The sequence below is a fragment of the Mus caroli genome, unplaced genomic scaffold, assembly GCF_978045245.1.
Source record: "Mus caroli unplaced genomic scaffold, Mus_caroli_1 scaffold_10, whole genome shotgun sequence".
Lineage (NCBI taxonomy): Eukaryota > Metazoa > Chordata > Mammalia > Rodentia > Muridae > Mus > Mus caroli.
The window spans coordinates 107,421,104-107,437,292 of NW_028227265.1; positions in this window are offsets into that span (position 1 = coordinate 107,421,104).

Sequence of the window (16,189 nt, forward strand, 5' to 3'; positions counted from 1 at the left end):
GTATCAGGACAAAAACCACGATGAGAAAACTAATTAAGAAGTGATGTGATTCCCAGGATAGCCTAAGAAAAGAGAAGTGGGCAAGAAGCTAACAACACAGCTATTAACCAGGAGGCAGGTGCTCTGTGTACAGACTAAAAGCATCTCCTTTAAAAGGGGATCAGCTTTTAAAGACAAATGAGGTAAATATCCAGATGGCATTATTGGGAATATACTGCTGGGATGTAGGGCCTCCTCATGTACGCCATGGCTGGTCCTGCCCTGAAATTAGACCCTATTAAGGTCCAAGGCTCACAGACCTGCATCTCCCTGCCCTATTTCTCCTGGAGGACTCAGAGATGGCCTATTAACAAATGCTGAGGTGGCGAGGGACTTTTCTTTGTGACATACTTGACCAGAGGAAACCCCTCACCTCATACTTCTGGAAGTAACCCCAGTTGAATTCACTGTTTAGTTCTCCAGGCTAGACTCATGGAATTGTTTCCTTTTTCTGTTCTCAGTCTAGAGTTAACAGACATTCGCTCATATCTGCTTAGAAGTAGTAAAGGCAGCATATACTGTCCAGGCCTTCATCTGCACTGGAGACTTACACTGGCTAGCTGGACCAGGTGGGTGAATTGCAGGCTCATGCACTCCATGAAGAAAAAAATAGATAGGACAAAGCAAAGTCCTCTTGGGGATGGTGATAGCTATGAAGAATCGCTTACCAGACTGTACAAGAGGGATTTGCACTATTCTTACAAATCGTTCGAAGTGATGAAAATGAAAAGTTAAAAATCAGGCAATTCTCCTGGAGCAGACTTCTGAAATTTTAACCTAATAATAATAAATTTTAAAATTCCACACATGATTATAAAACCTTGGGTTCTGTTTGTTTGTTTGTTTGCTTGCTTGCTTGCTTGTTTTGGAACTATGTAACTCAGGCTGACCTTGAACTCCAAGAATGTACCATCCAGAAGCCTGGTCTAAACCACTGTTTTGACCATGTGACACTGAAGACAATTTAGATGCTCAAAAATAGAGGAGTATTGGCATTCGACATATCAGCATAGTACAGTATTGTATGGTATGAGGATGATTGATTGATACCACAGGTATATAGACATACTAAAATTAGGAATATCACCTTGCCCTTAAGTACATGCTGTGTGATGTAAATTCTATAAACCCCACAGGGATGAGCAGATAAAGATTAAAACACAGCATTAGGGCTCGATTGCTATAGCAATGGATGGATTTTTCTTTTCAGTTTCTTTCATGGTACCTGCATACCACTCTGAGAAAAAGAAAGTGACTTCATACCAGATGCAGGCACGTCTGGATATGCCCAGCTCATGAATCTGACACCAGCATGAGGAAGCAGCAGCTGTCCATACAGGCAGGTTCCAATGAAAGAAATGTGCTTTTAGTGACTTACCATGGTCTTGCTCCGGAATCTATTCAACTTCTTTCCAAACAGATTGTATTTTCAGTCAGTTCCTTGGTGGTAGGAACCAAGTTCCTTAGGTTGATCTGTTTTGAATCTTCAAACTAGGATTTCCTTTCTTTGGGCCCACTGCCACCTCGTGAGCTTCCAATCCAGCGGCTAGTCACCCAAGAGCTATGTGGCCCAAGGCAGAGGGCCAGGTTGGACACCAGGAAGTTTGTTCTTTTCTGTCTGTTTGCTTGTGTTTAGATTTGCTTTCTTGTGTTTCAGATGAGAATGCTAGAGACTCACAGGGTTTGTTACATGACTCAACCAGAATGCCACAGGAGGGAAAATGCTTTTCGCTGAAGGACCTGCTGTTTCAGATTTAATAAGCCACTTAAGGGTTTCAGGGCTGGAGATGTGGGTCACTGGCAAGGCGCCTACTCAGGTGGCTAGCCCTGTGGAAGGGAAGGCTTTTTGATTTCCCAGAAAGGGTGAAGGTGCCTTTAAAGACTTTGTCAAACTATCTTCCAAGCAACATTGGGGTCACAACGTGAACAAGATTATCCAATGGATGTTAGTAAGAGGGGAACTGCAGGAGACAAGAGGGTTGAGGGAGTTCTGTACCTTCCGCTTGACTTTCTATGAACTTAAGAGTGACCTATGAGGGCCAGAGGGCTAGCTCAGCAGTGAGAAGCACAGGCTGCTCTTGTAGAGGACCTGAGTTCAGTTCTCAGCACTTACATCAGCTGACTACTGCCTGTAACTCTAGCTCTAGGAGACCCAATGTCTGTGGCCTACACACACACACACACACACACACACCACAATTATAGGATCTTAATTCTTCTGACGAGATCAGTTGCTCTATGAGATCATTCGCTACCCCCTACCCCCACCCCCAGTTTCATGCCAGCATCTTAAACCAACAGTCAGGCAGAAGCACTCTGTCATACTTTTATAACTTTAATGGTGTCCATGATTCATAGAGCTATTCTAACCCAGGTTGTCATTTCTTTCTTATTTCTTTCTTCTGTTTAGTTTTGTTTTTCTTGGTGTTCTGGGCATAGTACCCAGTCCTTATGCTTGCTAGGTGAGTACTCTGCCACTGCCCACGTGCCCAAACCCAGCCTTTGCATCATAAGCTTGAGGGCACAGCAAAGTGACGGTCCTGAAATGCTGGCGCCCAACACTGGGCACTGTGTCTCGGCCCTCACTCTTCTTCCCCTGAGGAATGCTTGCTTGCTTTCAGCCCTTTGGTTGTTTAATTTGCTTGTTAGGTCATCATAAAGATAATGATAATGACAATAACCTCAAACCAAATGACCACAGTCGGCCCACTTCCTTCTGACCCCCAACAGTGGCAGAGAGTAGCTACGCTGGCAGCAGGCTCTGTGGAGAGACCCTGGAGCCTTCAAGCTCATTGTAAGTTCCTCAGGAGAGAGATACACTTCTAATGGGCATGGTGACTTAGGCAGCATCCACTCTTACGTCTGTTCTGGTTTCCAGCAAGGACTTGCATGAGTCCGGGGGTGACGGGAGCACTATTGCTTACTCTGCGCCTAGTATGGCAGGACACCCTTCTCCGCCTTCTTCCTGAGCCAGGCATTTTTACCTAGCAAACACAACCTCAGTCACTTCCCACAACTCCTCTCCCCACCCATGCAAATGATGCATGATTTATAAAGATGACCTTTTACCTCGTTCTCACTGCATCAAACATTTTTCCCCCATGGAGGATTTATAACAATCCAAACAAACCTGAGGTCATTTCCCCGGCCCTAGCCTTCCTTTATCTATGGGGCACAGAGTTTCCTGTCTGATTTTAGTCACCAGCTATTCGGAATGGGGACATCCTGACTGTCCCCTGACCTATCTTACTACCTGTTCAGGAGTGGCTGAGTCCACAGCTTTTCTTAGAAATTAAGGAAGTAGATCTGAGGTGCAGCTCAGTAGACTAGAGCACCTGCCTAGCAGGTGAGAGACTCTGAAGTCTTCCATACCAGCAGAGGAAAAAAGTGTGTGTGTGGGGGGGGCAATGGGGGGAGAAAGTAAAAGAGAAAGATATAAAGAGGAATCTGCAGAACACAGAGCATGAGTGGACTCTGTGCACCTGTATACCTGACCTAACGCTACCTGAAGAAAAGACTCATTGTCAGCATTTACCTGGCAGAGCCAAGGCCAGCCAGTCCCTGCCTTCTAAGGTTACCTATAGCTTTGTGAGGACCAACACAGACATTATACTGTGCTATGGAAAATGAACCAGGTCATGAGACTCTTTGCCATGGTTTTTTTTTAAAAATGCGCTGTGCACGAGGGACTGACAGCACAGGACAGGGCAGCTTTGGCTGTGGATGCAAAAGGCACCTGAAGTGTCTTTTGGCAGACAGGGAACAGATAAGACTCTGGAGGACGGAGCTGTCATCATAACCTACCTGTAAAAGTACCTTCGGCAAAGTTGGCAGGAGACATGATATATAACTTAGTGGTGAGACCTCTGGGAGATCTGATTGTTTTAAAGATGACTAAAAACAAGTTCTGGACAGGTCTGCATTCAGAATCAGGACAGCAGAAGGAACAGAGGTGGCTAGTGTGGATAAAAACAGAAGTGCTCTGTAGATTGGTGATCACCAGAAATAACCATGATGCTGCCCTGCCAGGGCATCTCGGAGAACTGAGGGCATGCTCTGAGGGGTCCACCCTGGGTCTCAGAACCTGGGTTTCAGCGGGTCGCCAGTAGCAGGACCTTGGTTTCTGTTGCTCTCTGTCAGCTGCCCATGGAGAACTCACCATTGGTCTCTCCAAGAACTGAGGCTGTTACCATTTCGTCTGCCTGGTACCCATACATCCCACACGATTTGAAAACACCATCAGCTGCAGGCCAGCAGGGATCCTGCTATGGCAGATCTATAGACCAAGTGGCTGTTCTAAAGACCTCAAATGGTTCTTTATTTCTGCTTGGTGACCCGGGAAGTTGCAGCTATCAAGACACTTAACCTTCGCCTTTTTCTATGCTGCCAGGGTAAAGAGATCAGGCACTGTTTCCATCCCCAGAGATACCTAAAACAGCCTGTAGTAAGAGGAAGTCATCTTTGTGCCTGGAACCCCATGGGGAGCAGAAAAATGTCAGAAGAGGTGAGAAAGCATTTTGGTCACTCTCTAGCTGACAGAGACCAGAGTGGGTGGGTGTGAGATAAGTGGAACACATCTGGAACACATCTGCCCAAAGGCTCTGATGTTCTGGATTAGCAGTGACATGGTTCAGAATTTAAGCCCTGACCAAGGTTATCTGCAAGGTCCCCTAAGCAAGGCATTCAACTCCCCCGAGCTAGTTGGCCCATCTGTAACACTGAAGCTTGGGAGAACCTCAAACATCTGTGGCACTGATGAGTAAACACACACTGAATTATTTCCTGCTTAAGGGTGTAGCTCCGTGGTAGAGCATTCGCCTCCTATGGACAAGGTCTTAGGTTCCACTCGCAACACAGCAAACAAAGCCTATTATCTACAAAGCTACTTGGTAAAGGGTCCAGAGGAGAAAGGAATGCAGCGGAGGCTGTAGATGCGATCACAGCCACCCTGCCCACCCTGCCCACCGCACAGTGAGCAGCCTTGTAGATTTGGTGGGATCACCGTGAGGCCACCTAGCTGTACTGTGACAGGGGTGGGGGTTGACAGCAAAAGGCTGGAAAGACTTCGTGGTGCATTTTCCCAAACAGTTCTGCCTCTCCTAAACAGGAAGTGGGTCTGAACACTGCATTCCTGTAAATTATTTGAGATAAAGCAATACACAAGACTACATCTGAAGTTGTTCTATTCAGCTAGGTGCAGGACAAAAAAAAAAAAAAAAAAAAAAGAAATCAAGTGTAACTGTTTACCAGTGTGAGCAGGTGATAGCCCTCCTGTATAGAAAGCAGCAGCTCTTGTTTTCATGGTAACCCAAGCTTCTGCTACTGTGATGTGAGATATCAGAGACTTGTAACTCCCTCCCCAACTCCCTCCCCCCACCAATGACACGCACACATTTGTACATTCCAAGGAGAGAATGTTCCAGGGGGGCCCCACACCTACACTCTTATTTCTCTAGGTGTTAGGTCCATGGGTGTGGCTATGTTCCCAGAAGTGACTGCTGCCGGTCACCACACAGTTCTGTGACGTGGTGTGGCTTTGCATCACTACAAGACTTTATAAGAGCAAAGCTCTCCTATAAAAGCCAACGGTTACCACTGCCAGGCCCATGGTCAAACTCTAAAACACAATTTGACTGTCCATTGAAAAGTGATTTGTATTTAAGAAGATTACATTGAAAATGTTAACGGAGTGGGACGAAGAGATGGCTCAGCGGATAAGAGCACTGACTGTTCTTCCATGAGGTCCAGAGTTCAATTCCCAGTGAGTACACGGTGACTCGCACCCCAATCTGATGCCCTCTTCTGATGTCTCTGAAGAGAGCAGCAGTGTATTCACATACATTAAATAAATAAATCTTTAAGAAAGAAAGAGAGAAAGAGAAAGGAAGGAAAGAAGGAAATGTCAATGGATACCTTTTGCATACCACATGGAACATATGCAGTCCTATGAGGTAGGTCCCGTGACTGTCCCTATGTTGAAGGTGCAGAAACAGAAGCCCAGAGATCTTCACATACTGACTAAGCTGCTAAAGTGCAGGCCAGAGCTCAATCCGGCCATCTAGAGTCTGCGTGTGTAATCCAGTGCTACGCCATCAATAAAGCTCTCAGATGACAACCGCAAGGATGATGGTCTTGTAGCGCTCTGGACCCTGCTGTGGAGGAGCAGGACTGGGCATGCTGGTTATGGGGGACACAGAGATACCTGTAGCAGAAGCACTGGCCTGGACCACCAGTGAGCAGCCCCCACAATAGCAGACTATGCTTTAAACTCCACCCACCTCTCTGCTGCCCTCTGTGTGAGCTCCTCTCTCAGTCAGGTGCTGCATACCTCCGATCATTGGCACTAGAACTCTGGGCTCAAGTCCATACAGCCCATGGCCATTGAACCATCCTCGAGATCTGCCCAGCCTGGGTTATATATATATCTACTGTTATAGCTTGATGAGTAGGGTCTCTTGCCTGAAAAAGCAAGAGAGGAATGCTGGCTAGTCTTCTGTTACTACAGCAAAATATCTGACAATATCAACATAGGAAGAGGAAAGGGTTATTGCCGCTTCACAGTTTTGGAAGTGCAAGCCCAGGAAAACATGGTAGAACAAAACACCCAGGACATGAGCCAGGGAACCAAGAAGATGGAGAAAGGAGTTGGGCAGAGTGAGCACAGACCTCATTAACTGCTCCTATGACTTGGAGAACTTCCACAAGGACTCACTTACCACAGACCCTCCATCCCAGTAGTTCCACTCTAGGGACCAAGCTTCTAACACATGAGCCTTTGGGGGATATTTCCGATTCAAACTATAGCGAAGGGATCCAGGCATACAAATACTGTCCACAGAAGACTGCATCGTGTAAACACCGCTCTTGCTCTATGCTCCAAGATTCTCTGTCCCCATGAGCAGGGAGGGAATTCTGTATTCCCAGAGCAAACCAGGTCTTCAGTCTTACAGACCCAGGAGAAAAATCTATCCTTTGGTCTAGCTTATTATTTTACATTCATTCTCTCATTCTCTCTCTCTCTCTCTCTCTCTCTCTCTCTCTCTCTCTCTCTCTCTCTCTCTCTCTTTGACTCTGAGATATTCAACCAGTCTGTATGTAACTGAAGCAAGATTCCAGTCCTTTTCCTGGCACATTGTGGCATGCACTAATTGTGGCTAAATAAATCAGATCTCAGATTGGATGAAGCTGAATATTGCTGTAAAGGCAGAGAAGCTGTACTTGGAGAACACCTAGCTACTGGTTCCTCCTCGAGGTAAGTATAAAACACCTTTGCTAGTTGGTGCGACTACAGTTTTATAACAAGCTAACTCTGGTGACTGCAGATGCTAATGGTGAATACCTTGGACAGAGGTGGGTTTACACAACTCACATCAGGTTTCTGCTCCCCACTGCCCAATCTATGCTTTTCTCGGGGTATCATAGGCGCTCCTAGGAGTACGCTGTGGGCAGGCGGACCTCTGCTATGGTATATACTTGGGCTTTTCATGACCTTTTCATGACTTTACTTTGCCATTTCCTTATCAGGAGCTGAGAAACCCTATCTGCATCAAGCAGACCCTGCGCCTCTGTTTTCTAGCCACACAGTGGGCCCCTCTCCCAGGAAGACAGAAGCAGGGCTATCTGTGGAGTCCTTCACACCTTACATGCCGAGCTCTCATCTGAGCTCCACCGTGTGCCCCAAGAGTGAGTCAAACCCACTCCTGACCCTCAGGTAGCCAGCTGTCTGCTGAGGGCAAATGTGTACACATGAGAGCAGGTAGTGGGCACATTTTCTGGTGAAGCTAGATGGTAAGTATTTGGAGCACAGAGGCTGCACGAGCTCTGCCAGAGTTCTGCCTCTGTCATTTTGCAGTTTGTATCCCCAGTGTCCCCCAAAGGCCAGTGTGCTACAAGCTTGGTCCCCAGCCTCTTGCACTACTGCAGAAGGTAGGATCTTTGGGGTAGGATCTAATGGGAAGGAGATAGGTCACCCATAGCCTGTTCTTGAAGGGGATAGTAAGACCCTGACTCTCTCCTCTTCCTGTCTTCTGTTCCTCTCCCAGTTCCCCATCTCCCCTCCCCTCCCCTCCCCTCCCCTCTCCTCCCCTCCCCTTCTCCCCTCACCTCTTCCCTCCCCTCCCCTCCCCTCTCCTCCCCTCCCCTTCTCCCCTCACCTCTTCCCTCCCCTCCCCTCCCCTCTCCTCCCCTCTCCTTCCCTCCTCCCCTCCCCTCTCCCCTCCCCTCTTTCCTCCCCTCCCCTCCCCCCTGTTCCCTCCCCTCCCCTCCCCCCTCTCCTCCCTTGCCCTTTGCTCCCCTCCTCTTTCCTCTCCTTTCCTTCTTTCCTCTCTTCCCTCTCCTCCATTCTCTCTCCTTTCCTCTCCCCTCCTTTTCTTTTCCTCCCCTTCCTTTCCCTCTTTTCCCTTCCCCTTCCCTCCTTTCCCCTTCCCTCCCCTCTCTCCGTCCTCTCCCATCTTTTTCCTGACTGCTTTGAGGCAAGTTGTTCCACGGCCATGTGGTCCTACCATGATGCTCTGTGCTGCTGCAGGCCCAAAGAGGTGTGACCAAGCAATGACAGGCTGAAACCATGATCCCAAATAACCTTTTCCTCATGATAAAGTGTGTATCTCAGGCATTCCGTCACACTGAGAGAAAGCTGACTATCATTTCATTCGGGCATGATTCGACTCTGTGTACCAGCTTTACACAAAACACACTCCAACAGTCTCCTGGGTTCTGATAAAACTTTATGTGGAAAAACAGGTGATAAGCAGGACACAGTGTTGCAGGCCTTTAATCCCAGCACTCGGGAGGCAGAGGCAGGCAGATCTCTATGAGTTTGAGACTACCCTGACCTACACAGTAAGTTGTAGGACAGCCAGGGCTACATAGTGAAACCCTGTCTCAAACAAACAAAAAAAGTCAGGTGGTGACTGGACTTGGTCTAACCTCCACACCAGAAGATGCTCAGGAGAGGAGTGACTACTGAGTGCAGTGTGGCTCAAAGGGGGACTGGGAGGAAGTAGTTAGGATAGAGTGAAATTGGATCAAACAGATGTATGGATTTACCAAGTGGGCAGAGCCAACAGAGACACTGCATCGTTGGAGAGAGGCACGTTCCGAAACAAAGACTCTGCAGAAGGCACAGCATGGGAGTGTGGGTAGACAGACACCTTGAGTCAGTGTGACTGGCACTGGGGAAAACTGGGAGGCAGATTCAGTTAGAGGAGAAGAGGCAGCCCAGAGAGGTGACTTGGGCCATTTGAGGGCTTTCTGTCCTTCTTTTAAGGGTACAGCAAGGGACAGAGGATGACATCTGAGTACACGGCTGTCTGCCAGATAGACAGTTATATATATGATCTCACTTTTGTTCTTACACTATAATGTGAGGGCTATTGAGGAGAACACTTGCTTAAGTTTCCACAATGGCCAGATGAGGATTCAAACCCAGATCTTCCTTCTGCATGCTTTTGACTCCCTCAGGTTGTGTGCCCAGAAGCCGCATCCCCACAGCCTGTCTCCAGTGCTGGATCTCGGCCACCAGCCACAGAGGTTAGAGAAGCCACAGTTTCCCAGCTGAACATAACCTAACTGGCTGAGAGAAAGAAAGCTGAACTCTGGGCAGTGTGCGCAATCTCCAGGGGGAAGAGCAGTGCTGGCCTTCGGTCACCAGCCCGTGGTAGGCAGGGGCCCCTTGGGCACTGTACTGTCGCTACAGGAAAGCCAGAATACTTTTGCCTTTTTCCTGTACCCATCAAGTCCTGCCCCTCTGCAACTCAGAAAGGGGCGGTGGCCACTCTACCTGAGGTCAGACATGCAAAGAACTCCAGAATGCCCATTAAGGGGTCAAGCCCAGCTCACCTACCCCAGCACCCCATACACACAAGCCAGCTCACCTCCTCCAGCACCTCTTGACCCTTCCATCCCCATCCATACACACACTCCATTTACTCGATGTTTTTTTTTTGTTTGGTTTTTTTTTTGTTTTGTTTTTAAAGATTTATTTACTATATGTAAGTACACTGTTGCTGTCTTCAGACACTCCAGAAGAGAGCATCAGATTTCGTTACAGATGGTTGTGAGCCACCATGTGGTTGCTGGGATTTGAACTCGGGACCTTCGGAAGAGCAGTCGACGCTCTTAACCACTGAGCCATCTCGCCAGCCCTACTCGATGGTTTTGAAGAACACCCTGGTTCTTATTTCTTACTTTTTGAAATTAATTTTATTTAGTGTTTGGGTTGTTGTCTACATACATGTTGCTATACCACGTGTGTCTCTCATGCCCACGGAGAAGAGGGCATTGGATTCCCCCAGGACTGGAGTTCATGTGGTGATGAGCACCATGTGGGTGCTGGGACACACACCAGGGTCCTCTGCAAGAGTGGCCAGTGCTCTTAGCTGCCGAGTCATCTCTCTGGCCTTAACACTGGTTGTTTAAGCTCCACCATCAGATTGGCATAACCTGTAGGAACAGGTTTCTGTTTCCTCTGCCATACGTGCCAGGGGTGGGTAAGTTCTTGATAAATATTTGCTGAGTTTAACAATGGATGCCGGAGGACACCACGTGCCCAGGTGTTTCTCACTGCTTCATGCTTCACACACGTGTAACACATTGAGACCCAAACCCACTCTACAGAGCTTTGTCCTTCTGGAAATCAGGCACCTGCAACAGACAACAGGATTTGGGGCAGTACTAGCTCATCAGAGGTACAGTCTGGGCGGATATGCAGCTCAGTGGTAGAGCCACATCTGCGGGTCTGAAGCCTGGATTATGTTTCTAGCAAAGTCAAAAGAAGAACAATGCCAAGTCTCAGGCTCTTACCAGATGACTGAAACCCCCCCCCCACTCCGGGGGATCTGCAGACACAGACAACTTTGAGGAACACTGGGCTCAGTTGTATGAAGAAAAAAAAATAACCAAGAGTACTTTTTTTGGCGGTGGTGAGGCAGGGAACATAGCCCAGGCTAGCCTCAAAGTGACTATGAAGCATCTCCAATCCTCTAGCCTGAGAATGTCCTGAGTGCTGGTTTACAGGTCTATGTTTCATACCTGGTGTGTATGGTGTTGGGGATTGACCCTAGGCTCTGTGCAGTCCAGGTAAGCTCTGTCAACTGAACCACATTACCAGGCGTGCTCTTTAAACACTTCAAGCATGTTATTTGTACATCCAAGTCTAGCTCTATTCCAAGTCCAGAAAACATTTGAGGCACCTATACATCATTTTTCCATTACAAGTGACCGATCTGGTCACCCTGGGTGCCAGCAGCAGGCATACAGAACAGGTCCCCAGCGGCCTTAATGGTTGGGTTGGGTAGGTTAGAAGGAAGTGAAAATGGAAAAATGGTTAGTGACACATGTGAGCTGAGAGCCAAATATCTTGTCTGTGGAATTCCCGTCTTACACAGCTATGCCTATTCTGAGCCGTGTTTCGTAATTCCTTTGCCAAGCCTTTTGAGGGTTGAGAATAAGGTAAGGAGACTTCCCCAGGCCACACAGTTGGTAAAGTGGCAAGGAACCGTGAGGAAGTAGAAATATGTGAACCCTCTGATCTGCTCAGTGTGCCCCAGGAAGCAGTACAGTCCCCATCACCAGGCCTTTTCCACCGGCTCCTCTCGCCACACCAGTCACGGATTCTGTACTTCCAGCCATGGCAGATCAATTTCAGAGTCAAACGCTGCTGCTCAGGTCTGCAGCCACTGGCCGAATGATAGGTCCCAGGGTGGCCTGAATTGAGACACATGCTATGGACCAGGTTCCCTGTGTGTGAAATAGGATCCATACGCACTTTGCAGAGTGGCTTTGAGAATTAGAAGAAGAATGCGTGTTAAGCCTGTATATGGTCTGCCGTGCACATACAGGAGGCTCAAAGGTTAATAGTTATCAAGTAGGATGTGATGGCACACACCAGGAATCCTGGGGTGGGGCAGGAAGGATTCAAGACTAACGAGGCTACATATGTGTGTGTGTATAATATTCATATATGAGTATATTTGTATATATAATATTTGTATGTATATATTTGTATATAATATTCATGTGTGTATTATGATATTCATGTGTGTTGTATATTTGTATATATAATATTTGTGTATGTATGCATATGTACATTTGTATATATAATATGTGTATGTGTGTGTATATATATATATATATATATCATTCAATGTGTGTGCGCGCGCACGTGTGTTTAAATAGATTTCCTCCTCAGAGAGTTGCTCTGGGCTGAAGCATGTTAGAGCACTTCTGTAGCATGTGCTACACCCTGGAATTTGGGGTGCTGATTTGCTTTTTTGTTTTTGTTTTTAAAGAACTATTTATTTATTTTATTTTATATGAGTACACTGTCGCTGTCTTCAGACACACTAAAAGAGGGCATCGGTTCCAATTACACATGGTTGTGAACTGCCATGTGGTTGCTGGGAATTGAACGCAGGACCTCTGGAGGAACACTCAGTGCTCTTAACTGCTGAGCCATCTCTCCAGCCCTATTCACGTTGTTTTGAGTGTCAGGATTACAGATGTGCATTGCCACACTCCTAGCCAAGGCCCTGGATTTGACACTAGCACTCAACAAGAAGGTGAGGAAGGGGAGAGAATAGAAAGAGAGAGGAGGGGAAGATGTGGGGGGTGGAGGGAAGGAGAGACAGGGTGGGGGAGGAGGGGACATGGAGAAGAGAGATGTCTCTGGTGATTCTCTCTTTACATTGCTTCTTGCCTTCAAAGCCTCTCCACCTGTCAGCTTCCCAGGGCAGAATGTACAAACTTGTTAGAATGTGATTCCTCACTACCCTCCGTCTTTTCTCCTTATCCTTCTTCTTTCCTATTCTTTCTGGTTGGGATGGAGCCCTAGGACCTTGTGCTTGCTAGGCAAACACAGCCCCAGACATACCCCCTAGATCTCCTATTTCCCCTTTGAATATTTTGGGAAATTCTAAATAATTTTACTCCCTTACTTCTGACTTACACTAACATTATTTTACAAACATATAAGTCAGTCTGGTGTCTTTCAAGCATTGGTTATAAGAGCAAAGCTGCTTAGCTTTTGCAATTTTAGTCATTGACAAAGAATATTCCATGTGTTACAAAAGCTATTTCTTCCTTTTCTTAAAATAACCTTAGGGAGACTGGTTGTATATCTCAGTGGCAAAGCATATACTTAGCACACACGAGGCTCTGGGCTCAAACATAAAGATGTACCATAAGCTACCTTCATCTGCAACAGGGTTTCTATTGTTGCGACAGAACACCATGACCCAAAAGCAAGTTGAGGACAAAAGTGTTTATTTGGCTTATACTTTCATATCACTGTTCATCGCCAAAGGAACTCAGGGCAGAAACCTGGAGGCCAGAGCTGATGCAGAGGCCATGAAGGTGTGCTGCTTACTGGCTTGCTCCAAGGCTTTCTTAACCTGCTTTCTTATAGAACCCAGGACCACAGCTCAGGTATGGCACCACCTACAATGGGCTGCGCCCTCCGCCATTGCTCACTAAGAAAATGCCTTACAGCCGGATCTTATGGAGGCATTTTCTCAATCAAGGTTTCCTCCTCTCGGATGACTCTAGCTTGTATCAGGTTGACAATGAATCGCCAACACAAGCTGTCAGATCTGCAGGTTATTGCTGTGGTTAACCCCAACCCCATTTATACCAGCATCCCAGACAAAGGCTGCTTCTCCCTTGCTAACAAATCCTCTTGCAATTATGCAACGAAGATGGTGTCATCTTGTTGCTCATGAAGTGTTCTTTGATCCCTGGGATTACAAACCGATGTAATAGAGTATAGAGCTGGTTAGCTTTTTAGGCAAGAGATACGATTCTGGCTTTGGCAACTCTTGGGATGATTTTGATTATCATTTTCTGACGGTGCTTTCACTGACTCGCCAGTGTCTTTATACCAAGGGTTACATATGATTGAACACCTGAGGAAATGTTGAACAGCGGGAGTAAACAGGGAAGGATGAAAGTGAGTTGGGGGCTGGAGAGATGGCTCAGCGGGTAAGAGCACTGACCGCTCTTCCAGAGATCCTGAGTTCAAATTCCAGCAACCATATGGTGGCTCACAGCCATCCATAATGAGATCTGATGCCCTCTTCTGGTGTGTCTGAAGACAACTACAGTGTACTTATGTATAATAATAAATAAATCTTTGGGCCGGAGCAAGCAGGGACTGAGGGAGCAGAGTTGACTGGAGTGAGTGGGGCCAACCGGAATGAGCAGAGGTCCTAAAAATTCAATTCCCAAGAACCACATGAAGGCTCACAACCATCTGTACAGCGACAGTGTACTCATATACATTAAATAAATAAATAAATAAATAAATAAATAAATAAATAAATAAAAGTGAGTTAGGGAAGAAAGACTGCTGTGACTGAGCTGGGAGTGGATCCCCCACACAGACCCTTCCTCTGGGATGGTGTTCCGATGCACATCTCTCAGTCATGAGTGAACTGCAGTCCCCCTCTCAGGTAGGTGTGTGAGAACGTTGTAGACATTTGACTATCAGACCTTCCTTTGTTTTGTTGACCTCAACCGCTTTCCTAGTGTGTGTCCATTGTGTCCCTCTGAATCCTGTGACTGTCCCTTAGTTGTCATTGTGTTATCTCTTCCAGTCAGCTCAGGCTTTGCAGACACAGTGGGTAAATATGTTGTGGGTAAATAAGACAATACTGATTATAAAACACTTAGAGTTCAGCACATTTCTAGCATCTTTTTATTAACATATATGAATATGCAAATTAATGACATTCATTATACTTCCATATATGAACATGGTACATGTTGATCCAGTCCCACATCCTGGCTACGAATGATGGTATACACTTATAATCCCAATGTCTGGGATACTCCAAGTGGAAGTCTGGCCTGGGCTACATGAGCCTCGTTTCTCAACAAAACAAAATAATACAAGCAATCAAAACACCACCAACAAATCCAACCTATTACACATCAGTACTTGTCTTTCTATGACTGTTTTACTTCACTTGTGAAGTTTCCAGTTTCATCTATTTTACCTTAAATGTTAGAATTCCATCATTATGGCTATCTGGGGACCGCCTCACCTGGGAATCCATCCTGTCTGAAGACACCAAACCCTGACACTGTTCTTGTTGCCAGCTGTTCCTTGGGGGGTTCTGCCAGCAACTGCCCAATGCAAATGTGGATGCTTGGAGCTTGGAGCCAACCATCAGACTGAGCTCGTGGGGGAAAGAGTAGAGGAACGGAGGGGGATTGCAACCCCATAGGAAGAATAATGTCAGCTGGCTGGACCACCCAGCCCTCCCAGGGACTAGACCACTAACCAAGGAGTGTACACGGAGAGATCCATGGCTCCAGATGCATATGTAGCAGAGGATGGCCTTGTCTGACATCAATGGGAGGGGAGGCCCTTGGTCCTGTGGAGGTTTGATGCCCCAACATAGGGAGAAGCTGGAGTGGTGGGGTGGAAGAAGGTGAGTGAGTGGGTGAGCATCCTCATAAAGGCAAAAAGGAGTGGGGAGAGGGCAGATTGGGATGTGGGGTTTGTGGACAGATAACCAGGAAAGGAGATATCATTTGAGATGTAAATGAATGGGATGATTAATAAAATGGAAAAAAAGAAAAAAGAATTCCATCCTTCTTTATGACTAAATAATATTCCACGATGCATATATACCATGTTTTCTTTATTATCTGTTGATGGGAACCATTAATAATAATTCAGACAAAAAAGTGTTTTGTGTTAATTTTATGATTAAAACATTAAAAATTACTTAGTTATTTTTAGAGTTTCAATGTATGAATTTCCTTTTTTAAATGGTATTTTTATGTGCATCAGTCTTTTGCTTACACGTATGTCTGTGTGAGAGTGCTGGAACTGGAATTACAGGCAGTTGTGAACCACTATGTGGATGCTAGGAATTGAACCTCAGTGCTCTGGAAAAGCACCCAGTTGCTCTTAACCACTGAGCCATCTCTCCAGACCCAGTTTATGATTTTTCCAATACAAAAGTCATCTTTTCAAAGTCAGCAGTTGATAATCCCAAATGTGATGATTCATTTCATCAAGGATGACCTATCGATGCTACAGAGATTAGGTGAGAGGCACCAGTAAACAGAATTTCCACGATGCCAAAGAATCAGCCATGGATTATAAATTAGGAAAAAAAACTTACATCACAATGGTGTGATGTGG